Source organism: Pseudorasbora parva, chromosome 3, assembly GCF_024679245.1.
Source record: "Pseudorasbora parva isolate DD20220531a chromosome 3, ASM2467924v1, whole genome shotgun sequence".
NCBI classification, from domain to species: domain Eukaryota; kingdom Metazoa; phylum Chordata; class Actinopteri; order Cypriniformes; family Gobionidae; genus Pseudorasbora; species Pseudorasbora parva.
This window is the reverse complement of record NC_090174.1, coordinates 51,709,753-51,722,489: the sequence shown is the minus strand read 5'-3', so window position 1 is coordinate 51,722,489 and position 12,737 is coordinate 51,709,753.

The following is a 12,737-nucleotide window of genomic DNA, read 5'->3' as shown; positions in this document are numbered from 1 at the left end:
TGGCAGAAGCTTTTTTTTTAATACCAAACAATTTACAAGTGCTTATAATGTGTTTTTGACAATTATTTAAGCAGGTTGCTAAGATGCCCACAGTAACTAGTGCTGCATTCCAGGCAACCCGTGTTTTTCCAAACTTCCACCCATGAAAGTGCACTGGAACGGCAGTCAAACCCATGACTTCACACCCGTGAACTCGTACTAGATCGATGTACTCCCAGTTACGCCCTCTCACGTTACATAGCCCACAAAACAACAATGGCAGCCCCTATGGATGTACAAATAACATCAAGTAAAGGGTACAACAGCTTCTCTTGCCTTATGCGCCGTTTTCTCCTCCATTTCCCTCAAATAAGTAAGGAGCATGCACACATCTCACAGCGCGCAAATATTGAGTTCTCTTTCAAATCTTGCGCTTGAACGGTCAAACTCACACAAGAAGTATGTCAACATGCATGTCCATTTTGATGAGTATCCAAGCAGACATAGTCTGAATATGCCTTAATAAGTGAACTTTATACAGCCGAGAAAGATGACGCATGTCCTTGCATTAGGTCTTAAAGGGGCAGCAAACTTTACTGCTGTTTGTTTAAGGTTAAACAAAAAATAGGGACATCACTCACTGCTCTTGATTGAATAGCTTTTGTAAGTTTAATAAGGATTAATCTTTAATTTAAACAGTTAAATATGCAGTTATTTTACATTTGATTACTTTATTCCATTACTCTACCTAAAAACTAATGTTAGACCTACTTGAAAAACCTGAAAAGCATTGTTTATTTTTTTAGCATCTTTGCTCAATAGTATTTATTTGTGCCGCTGCTTGTATTTAAGTTATTTGTTCTTATTTTCTTTATTTTTATTTGACAGTAGTCCTTTTTTCCCTGACCATAGAAAATTCCGAACCGTACCGAAACCGTGAACCTAAAACCGTGAACTTAAAACCGTGATCAATCTGTACCGTTGCACCCCTAACGTACATTTTCAAAGGGTGCCATGACTGAAAAAAAGGTTGGGAAACACTGTTCTAACTATATAATACTGTACAGTCTTTACTAGTAAATTACAAAAAAACAGATCATGTGTGAACAGGATTGTTTCAAAAATACAGATCAACTGGTTCCCTTAGTGGCTGCCATTGTTGTTTCGCGGGCTTAACTGGGAATTACATCGATCAGGTATAAGATCACGGGTGAGAAATCACAAGTTTGACTGAGTTACTGTTTGCCTGGAACGTGGCAGAAGATTACTGGTATGTTCACATTTTCTTTGGGCCAACCATAAAGACTTATGAAGATAACGCGATTACTCTGTACTTTAAGGTTTGTAATAGAATTTTTATTTAAATATGCGGTAAATGATCACCTTTCACTGTTGCGCCATGTCTTAGCTTTTTCATTGTGTCACACTCGAGACCCAGCCTTCTTTTCTAATCATCAGCGCTGCGGCCCTGCAGCTGGATACTATTACGCAAGTGTCATGTTTTTAAGAGCAAACACGCGTTCTGTTTGATCATCCATTTTGCCTGTCACTCAGATGTTGTCGAATTGAACAGATAGTGAAACGAAAGTGCTTCTTCTAATGCGGGCGGATGAAGACAACAGAGCAGCGTTTATGCTATAGATCATTTCCGATGACTGACATTACATAATTTACTGGCATTTTGCTGCTGCTGTGTGAATGGTCTCTTAACGTTAAAAAACAGAACCCCATTGCTTGTGTGAACAGTATATTTGTGTATTAACCGGTAAAGTAATTTTACGGTAATATACCGGTATTGCTGTGTGAAAGTGGCTGTTGGTTAATGTGCGTGTCTCTGTAAGAAAACTCAAGACTACAATCGAGGCATTTCTGATATACTGCTTGCTGATATAGAAAATGACTCCCTTTTTGAGTGACTTTGTGCTTTGTAACTTTGCAGACCTATTTTACGATCAAACATTACACACTAAAGAAAGTTGAAAATGTAAAAATACATAGGTCCTCTTTAAATCATTGGAGGTCATCTCCTTTGCATATCACAGAAATCATCTGAACTTTGTTGTATGCCCAATTGTTGCTTAAAAATGCTAATTTTCATGAAAATGAAAGACGATTTCTTCTGACGATTTAGATCATTGATAGTAGTCGTGTGAATAGAAAATATTTACTTTCATACAGCTTTATTAACACGGAAAATTACAAGAACATGCGAGACACATTCCTAAGATATAAATATTTTGAAAATGCATGGAAATCAAAACTAGAAAACCTTTTTGTGAAATCACTGTCACTGGATCCATTGTCTGCTTGAGAAAACACTTTATTTTTAATGTCCTGTCATTTTCTGTCACAATGATTTCCTATTATAAATGACAGGCCATTCCTTTCTTCTGCACAGTTCAAACACAAAGTAAATTTTAAAAAAAAATGTACTTGATTAACAGCATTCAAATATATAGCTATACTGTAGTATAATGTATAATGTAGTGGATCTGCATTTGCAAACCCACATAATTAAGTGTACATACTATGAATGTATGAGAATTAACACGCAGCCCTTATGTTTTTTATAACATGAGTATTAAAATGAAAAAAAAAAAAAATGTAGGTTTGAGAAAAAGAACGCCATAATATCTTCACGTTCCTGCAATGCAGCAAACCTGAAGGTTTAAAAAAAATTGTCACACTAAAACATATTGATTTTCTATTGGTCACACATCTTCATGTGATGCGAATTGGTGATGTGTGATACATTTGGTCAGATTTCACCAGATATTTTGGCAAGAGCTTTCGTTGGGTTTAAGTTATTTCAACTTAAATTATGTTAAACTGACTTTAAAAAATGAGTTTTATCTTGTATAACTAATCAAAACAAGTTTAACAGTTCTTAACTTATTTTGATGTAAAAACATATGTTGTCATATGTTCATGTCAGTGAAGAGAGCGCTGCAGTGATTACATTTTTTTTAGTCCGAAGCAGAAATTAGCATTATTCTGTTCCTTTTACTGCTATATTGACTTTAGGATTATTGCAGGAAATAAGCACTGACCAACAAAAGTTTGATTTTTGTCTTTACAAATGAACATACATTTTCTGGATTTTGATATTAAATATATTTGCTAAAAGTAAAAGGCTAACTAACTACATCACGGTCACATGACTTCAACATCCCCACCTCTAAGAGTCTTTCAATCTTTTTGAAAAAAATCCATAAATTGGAATGTCAGGTTTGCACCATATACACCAATTAGGCATAACATTATAACATAACACTGATTATCTCTTCGCCACGGCACCTGTTAGGGGGTGGGATATATTAGGCAGCAAGAGAACATTTTGTCCTCAAATGTGATGTGTTAGAAGCAGGAAAAATGGGCAAACCTAAGAATTTGAGAAAGATTTACATATGGAGCTGCATAGCCGCAGACCCCTGTAAACTGACCGAAAGCACCAACAGTGGTCATGTGAGCATCAGAACTGGACCACGGAGCGATGGAAGAAGGTGGCCTGGTCTGATGAATCACATTTTCTTTTACATCACGTGGATGGCCGAGTGTGTGTGCATTGCTTACCTGGAGAACACATGGCACCAGGATTTCCTTTCATGGAAACAGTATTCCCTGGTGGCTGCAGTTTATCAATTAACACTTTTTGCAAGTTTCCTTGAGCAATATCATCATGACTTCAAAACACTTTTACCAAAGTGCATCATTTGTAAGCATATAAAACACCTTCAGATGAACTTCAATGAACTTTGAAAACTGACGTCACTTTTATAAGCATCACATGGATTGATTCCCAATTTTTACGTCATATGCTAAAACTGTTTATCTAACCTCTTTTTTGAAGACTCGTTACTCATTATTGAGTGGCTTCTGTGAAAATGGGAGTTCTAAATGAATCCACAAAAACACGTTTAGTCTTTTTTGCATTTAAATAGACAGTTCCTCCAGGGCCAATCAGCATTAAATAAATCACCTTTCTAATCGATGTTTCCTAATTACTGAAATCAATATCAGTAAGGGTCAGCAAGGGTTACATTAGACGAAAATACATAGTAGCGTCCAAACGAATGCTTACAATAAATATTCGCTATTTATTTCCCTAGAAATTTAACCTATTATTATGTGTTCTAGGTAAAAGGATTTCATTAAGGCTTTTCAGCTCCGAACAGTTATTAAGCGTTGTTAGTTTATAAATCGTAATACCTGTAGCTCTCGCTGCGGTGGACTTAACTTAAGGGTTCCCGGGACACCAACTCTGCTTCACCTTCTCGGTTTCAATCCTCTATGAATCAGTTTTCATGCAATCCTGTCTACCAAATGCCCAGCAATTCCCTGTTCCGCTGTGAATCTGTTGCCTCCCATGGGACATCTGGCTGGTTGAAGTTTGGCCCCTGGGCCGCTCTGGCTTGTTAAAGGGAATATGGGTTTGATATGTTGCTCTCCATGTTTGAATTTCCTCCTGCTTTATCTCTGAAAGGCAGACCTGGTTTAAGTTGTACAAGGAAGTAGTATGTTTTTGAAGATTCTCATTCCCTTTTGAAGGCTCAAACTCTGTTTAAAGGGATAGTTCACCCAAAAAATTTAATTTAGTCATCATTTTATAACACTCGTGTTGTCTAAAACATGATTTTCTTTCTTCTAGTCTTTTTATGCAACCAAAGCAGTGACCAGTGGTTGTCAAGTATATAAAAGCACTTTTATGATTATTATTAAGCCTTCTGAAGCCATTCTATAGTTTTTATGTGAGGAAATGAAAAAAGTTGTGTCCTCCACTGTAGCTCTCAAATCTAATTGATGGTTCTGCTTATTTATGTAAGGAGTAATTGATGACGGTCCATTGAATTATTTGGGAAAAAATTCACACCTGAGTTGGTAATGCTAAGCTTCATGTTGGAGTGTTTTCTAATATTTCAATGGACCAGAGTAAATTATTCTGCTTATACTATGGTTATCACACCTCAAGCATTGCTCAGATGTTGTATTTCAAGACATTGTCAGATTTGTGTCCTTAAAATTCTCCTGTGTGCAGGACTCATTTCTTATGCATCTAAACCCAAGCCTCCATTGCTAATTCCAAAACATAATTTTAGAGCTATAACTTGAGCCATTGATTGCAGACTAATGCAGTTATTAATGAAAGTTATTAGAGAGAGAGAGAGAGAGAGAGAGAGAGAGAGAGAGAGAGAGAGTCTCTACATCTCTAATAGCGAAACTGTAAGTTTACCTGCTTCAAGAACAGCACCGTTATTATCTCGCTAGTGAGGAATGTCATGCAGTTTATTAAATTGCTTAGCTATTTTTCTGATAAAAAGCAGAGCAGTGACAACACATCTACATCAGATTCAAGCATTCAGACGCCCCTTAGTATAAATTAATATTGCATTTGTGTGGAGCTATAAATATGACAAAAAGATTTGCATTTTGAATCAACAATTTTTTTTGTGTGGAATATTTTAGTTTTTCAATTTTGTGCATTTGAATTCTTGAGGTGACATTTAACAGGTACACTATTTAATAGTATAGATATTTTTGTCAATTTGACTCTTTGCTGTGAAATTTGACCAACATTAATTTGTTTATCGAAATGAATTTTCCAACAACAATATTTTTGTTCAGATTTTTTTCAGAGGTGAAATTAAATATTTAAGTTTTCAGTCAAATCTCAATTTGGAAAATGGAAAAGCCAGAAATTCATTTAGCATGAGAGAACTATTCTTTCTGGTCAAAGCTTTTTTTTTTTTTTTTTTTTTGACTAGCTTCTGCTTGTATTGCTGGTCTTACAAGACTTCAGATGTTCCACACTAGATAGGGCCTTATGGCATATGGAGTCACACCTCCTTTGTCTGTAATCTTTCCCCTAATTTTCATTTAAATATTCATTGTGGAATTCAGACCTTCAAGATGTGTATCATCTGCTAAGTTGTGACTGTGAAAATCCATTTGTTGTTTACGGACTTCCTTTTTACATATCTCAGATTTAAATATCTCTGGTTATGTTGCATTCTTGCACACTGATGGTTAACAGCTGCTACATGAATATGTAATATTTCACACATGTCTGTTTCTTGAGGGGAAATTAGAGCCGTAGTGGGAATAATGGCTTAATTATGTTGTTAGTCTGGGTCAATACCTGCACGAAATAAAATATTTGTTTGTTGGTTTTTTTATGGGTTTTGTTGCTTTTCCGTGTTTGGTAGTAAATCTTTTTTTTTTTTTAAATCCCTTTCAAAGATTAATCAACATCTTGTATAAAGAAAAACACTTTAGCTTTTTTCAAGCTAGGACTCTGAGAGCTCCACTTTCAATAGTAAATGACAAAAATGATGAATCTTCAGCATTATTTGCTGTGTAATGCATAAAGACATCATTCGTTGTTTATTGAGAGAGAGAGAGTAAGAGGGACGGTAGATAAATAGCCGTTCGCTTGTTGTTTTTTTGACAAATGGACGTTTTTTTCTTCTGTTCCGGTCAGGAGGTTCTATAGAGCTGCTGCCGAGGGAAAGGATGGCATCACAATAGGTCGATAAAGCGAAGTGTATTCCATGTGATAGAGTGCAGCAGGGCTCGAGCACAGCGGTGCGTGTTGCATTTGTTGCTTGTGCACTTTCTACAACCTAGTGATTAATCGATCGACCCTGTTCTCTATAGCCCGCGTCTGATTACTGCCAGAAAACAGCGAGCATCGGAGAACTGCTCTCTCTTTTTTTGTGTGTGTAAGGGAACAGATGGAGGGACGATTGACAATAAACATCTCGCTGGAGTCAGAAGTTCACCTGTCAACATGACAAAGACGTTCAAACTTGTGAGTCTGTGAGAGTGTGTTTATATAGAATAGAATAACATAGAAAGCTAACATATAGGTGCAGAAAAGGATTATAGGTGTAGGAGACTCTAGTTGGCTGCTCCTCTTTTAAAGTCATAAAAGAAGATATTTTGAAGAATGCTTCCACTGGGAATACAAGTCAGTGTATTCCAAAACAATATTGGTCCACATTGACTTCCGTTCAATGAGTATAGGCTAAAACATGACAATTATAAAATAATAATCAATGTTCAGTGGTCCACAGTGGAACAATGTTCAATGTTAATTTTTTCCAGAGCTATATATTTGGAACTATCCCTTTAAGTCATCACGACTCACCATTTGTGCTATATTTATGTGAATCTGTTTCAATAAATCAATTCAAATCTTTGATTTAATTATTTGTTACCATCAGCCAGTATTCCCCTATCTGGTATTTCTTATAGGGAAGCAGTGTTCAAAGATTTAGAGGGAAATTACTAAATTAATAAGCAGTACATCTGTTTTCAACATTGTTAAAGGTGTCATGAACTGGCTTTTAAAAAATGTATACTGTTGTCTGAGGTCAATGTATGATGTTCGCATGGTTTTTACATTCAAAAACATCATAATTAATAAGTAATAGGCTATATTCTACACTGGCTTTGAGGCTCTCTCCTGAACGCTCGGTTTTAATGGGCACTGGAGACTTGGAAGTAAACGCCCACGGCTAGGATTGGATAAGACTTGCATATTTAATGAGCTTCAGCTCCCTTGTCAGTTCACGGAAGGGGTTGTTTTGAAAGTGGTAACCGGAATAATTCTCTGACAGGGCTATTTATCAAACAAACACAAAAATGTATCTCTCATCCAGCTGTGATTGATAATTGTTTTTTATTAATTGGCCCGCTCGATCAGTGGATATATGCGCAAATCTTACACAAACACGCGGTCGCGCTCTTCAAATATTAAGTCAAGAGAGTGAACAATAGATCAAGAAAGGAATGTTATTTCACTATTAAAAATTCACCGCCTTGCTGACGTGCTTTGGTTTTGTTAGCCCATCTGGAAAAAACATAGCCCTGGGACGTTGGGCTTTGCGAGCCCCCTGGCCCATAACATTACATGTCCAATCTGATCTGTTCTGATCCTGAATCGCAATGAACCAACCAATAAGGGATTCTCCAGCCTGTGACAGCGTGCTAAGGTACGTTCTGTTAGACACGTATACATAATACAATCTGGAATAATGCAATACTATCACATATTTAAAAAAAACATGTTTTACTCACATAAGTGTGTTGCACCATTCTTTTACTAACAAGGAAGTTTTCAACTTCAAAACTTACAGGATATTCTAATATTATCATGACCTTTTATATATCAAAGGCTCAAGGGAAAGTTGATTTCTCAATTAATTACCCCTTTAATAATAAGATATGTTTTTTGAGCAGCAAATCATCATATTAGAATGATTTCTGAAGGATCCATGTGACTGGAGACAGGGGCAATGGTGCTGAGAAATGATTACATTTTAAAATATGTTAAAATAGTAGTTTGTGTCCCAATTAACCTAAATTCACCCAATAATGTAAAATGTCTCTTTTTTCCTTGCCTCGGTTGCTTCCAGCTTTGCTCTCTATATTAAGTCAAGAGAGTGAACCTCCTAGAGGTTCACTCTAGAACCTCTAGAAACCTCTAGGAGGTTTCTAAAGCTGTTTTGAAACAATATGTGTTGTGAAAAGCGCTATAAAAATAAAACTGACTTGACCTGACAATATCGCCCAGCCGTACTGCCTACCTAGATAGCATTTCAGCTGTCATATGCACTAAGGCAACATTATATTATGCTGCATGCTGCCTTCGACTGTTTTGAGCAAATTCTTAAAGCCGGCAGCAATTTTCAGCAACAAAGACAGAGTTAGTATAGTACAGTTCAGCAACTGAAAACCTTCCCTGTGCTGAAGATTGAAAAAACAGAGGAGTAAAACCTGAAAGAGAGGTAGAAAGTGATGAAAATCTCACTGCGCTCTACGCAGATCTGACCATAAGTGCCTGTGCTTTAATGACACTGCATTTTTATGGCTCATGACACACTGTGAATGTCATCAGTTTTGCTCTTCCTCACTCCTTTTAGAAACACACACACCCCACGCTTATGGAAAGATGTGCTGTATAGCGCAGCCGAGTGTGTGACTTTCCTTCCCGCTGCTATGGACACGACACTTTGTCTCTCACTCCCTTTATTAAAATTGAGCACAAAATTACCACCAATTAGTGTTGCTGTGACAACAGCGAGCTCATTTTCTCTCCAGACTCAAGCCCGTTACTGAAATATTTGGCTCTCAAAATTAATTTCTTTTATCAAGAAAAGTGAACCAAGTTACATTATTATGTACTTAAATATTTGATAAATATTCTAAGCATGCTAACATCTTTAAACATTTTTAAATTTTAAACATTTGGGGTTGGTATGGTTTTTAAAAAGGTTTTTTAAAAGACCTCTTATGTTCATGGCGGCATCTATTTGCTCAAAATTAATATAGTAAAACACATTTGAAATATTATAACTTATTTTAACAAAATATAATTTAAAAATAAAAAATATTTCTATTGTAACATCATTACTTCAGTCTTCAGTATCACATGATCCTTCAGAAATCATTCTAATATGCTGAGTTGGTTGCTTAGGTAACATTTATTATTATTATTATTATTATTATTATTATTATTATTATTATTATTATTATTATTATTCATGTTGAAAATAATTGTGCTGCTTAATATTTATGTGGAATTTTTTCCAGGACTTGAATGAATGAAAAGTTCAGCATTAATATACACCATACACTCACCTAAAGGATTAGGAACACATTTCTCATTAATGCAATTATCTAATCAACCAATCACATGGCAGTTGCTTAAATGGATTTAGGGGTGTCGTCCTGGTCAAGACAATCTCCTGAACTCCAAACTGAATGTCAGAATGGGAAAGAAAGGTGATTTAAGCAATTTTGAGCTTGGCATGGTTATTTGCCTGACGGGCCAACTCAAATGTGAATTTTTCACATTCTGCTCAGTTACGGGATTTTCACAGACAACCATTTGTAGGTTTTAAAAAGAATGGTGTGAAAAGGGAAAACATCCAGAATGCGGCAGTCCTGTAAGCGAAAATGCCTTGTTGATGCTAGAGGTCAGAGGAGAATGGGCCGACTGATTCAAGCTGATAGAAGAGCAACTTTGACTGAAATAACCACTCGTTACAACCGAGGTATGCAGCAAAGCATTTGTGAAGCCACAACACGCACAACCTTGAGGCGGATGGGCTATGACAGCAGAAGACCCATCGGGTACCACTCATCTCCACTACAAATAGGATAAAGAGGCTACAATTTGGACAAGCTCACCAAAATTGGACAGTTGAAGACTGGAAAAATGTTGCCTGGTCCTGATAGGTCTAGATTTCTGTTGAGACATTCAGGTGGTGGAGTCAGAATTTCGCATTAACAGAATGAGAACATGGATCCATCAGGCCTTATTACCACTATGCAGGCTGGTGGTGGTGGTGTAATGGTGTGGGGGAACATGACAATGAGTTCACTGTACTAAAATGGCCCCCACAGTCACCAGATCTCAACCCAATAGAGTATCTTTGGGATGTGGTGGAATGGGAGCTTCGTGCCCTGGATGTGCGTCCCACAAATCTCCATCAACTGCAAGATGCTATCCTATCAATATGGGCCAACATTTCTAAAGAATGCTTTCAGCTCCTTGTTGATTCAATGCCATGTAGAATTAAGGCAGTTTTGATGGTGAAAGGGGGTCAAACACAGTATTAGTATGGTGTTCCTAATAATCCTTTAGGTGATTGTATATATATCACTTTTTTATTTTAATGCATCCTTGCTGAATACAAATATTAATTTCTTTAAAAACAAAAACAAAAAACATTTTGAATGGTATGGTATTTATATGTTTTAATAGCATAATAAAGTACAGTTCCCATATAGTCCAACGCAATGGTTTGATAATTTTATATGTTTGATTTCTAGGATGTTTCACACGATATTTAACAGTATTTTATTTCCTCCTCAAAAAAGGCTACAACTGTTAGGCAACAACCAAGGAAGTAGTTAAGGGATGGAAATCAATTTTTGAAGTGTATTTTTTAGAATAATAAATCATGTCTTTTTTTGCAGGGATCACAGTATGCATGCAGATTTCATTTTCAACATCACACCCAGGGAAAGAGAACTAAAGAAATAGGGGTATTTTTATATGCATGTGTTAAACAGTGTGACTTAGAGACAAAGGGAGAGAGAGTAAAAGAAACCGACAAAACTGGACCCTGCAGAAACTTCACACACAGCTGAGAATATTTTCAGCAGCACTCCACAAATCTACCATAAAACGCTCTACTTGCATAATTTACCCTACAATGATTCTGTTATCTCAAATAAAAACTGGTACTAACATAAGATATGAGCCCTTCGTTCGTGCAGACCCCCCACTTCAGAAAGCCTGGAGGCACAACATATCCCAGTTGATTTTTTCAGACACATCAGATAAAATCCATCTGCCAGCTGCAGGGAAATAGATGTTTCATAAATAAGCGTGAACTGATCTTTCTCTAACCAAGCAATTTAAGGCACCAGTGTGGGACTAATTGTTTTTACTTTAGCAGCATTAGGAACCGCACTGATAAAAGTGAAGTAAAACACAGCAGATAAAGGTCGAAATCAAGTGTGACAGATAAAATATCTTTCATTTAAGGCTAATGTCATGATTACATGATTACATTTTAAAGATTCATTTGCACTATTATGTTTTAAATTTAGTTTCAAACATGTTCTTGATTTAATGGTGCACATTATTAAACACACACACACACACACACACACACACACACACACACACACACACACACACACACACACAGGACGTCAACCAGTCTGGCTTTAACATTCAACCGAGACTGCATTACCGTCAGTCACTGAAGCATGGCAAAAGCTGATTCTAAACCAGTTCTCATTCTCCTGGATCTATCTGCTGCCTTTGACTGTGAAACAGCAGATCCTTCTGTCCACCCTCTCATCACAGGAGCTCCACTGGTTTGAATTATTTCAGGGTTGCCTGGAGAGTGGAGGTATCCAAAAGCACATCAACTGATCACGGGGATTCCTCAGGGTTCAGTTATTGGACCCCTCCTCTTCTTCATATAAACTACATCACTGGGACCCATCATACAAGCACACGGTTTCTATTGCTATGCTGGTAACACACCACTCTGCCTTTCATTTCAACCAGATGATCCCAGAGTAACTGCACAAATCTCAAGTTGTCTTGTGGACATCTCAGCATGGATGAAAGAACACCACCTGCTGCTCAACCTGGCAAAAGACTGAGGTTTTCATCTTCCCTGCCAATCTGACTCCACAGCACCACTTCACCATCATAGCACGATTCATCATCAATTACCCCATCAAGGTCATCCAGAAATCTTGGAGTAATCTTTGAGGACCAGCTAACCTTTAAAGACCACATTGCAAATACAACTTGGTCATGATCATGCTTGGTGCAGGTTTGCACTACACAGCTTCAGGAACATCAGGCCTTTCCTAACTAAGCACAAAACAAAACTTCTTGTCCAGGCCCTGGCCATTTCCAGGCTTAATTACTGCAATGCTAATTCTGTCTGGACTTTCATCATGTGCATTCAAACCTCCACGAATGATTCAAAACTCTGCATTAGCTACCCCTCACTGCTCACCTCAAGTTAAAGGCACTGACGCGTGCTTACAGATCTACCACAGATTTAGCAGCATCCTACTTCCACTTGCTAGAAGTTTACATCCCTACCAGAAGTCTACAATCTGTAAAAGGGCAGCGGCTTGTTGTACCATCACATATTAATTCAATCCCTTCTTATTCTAGTACACTCCTGAACAAAATCTTAAGACCAGGGGATCCA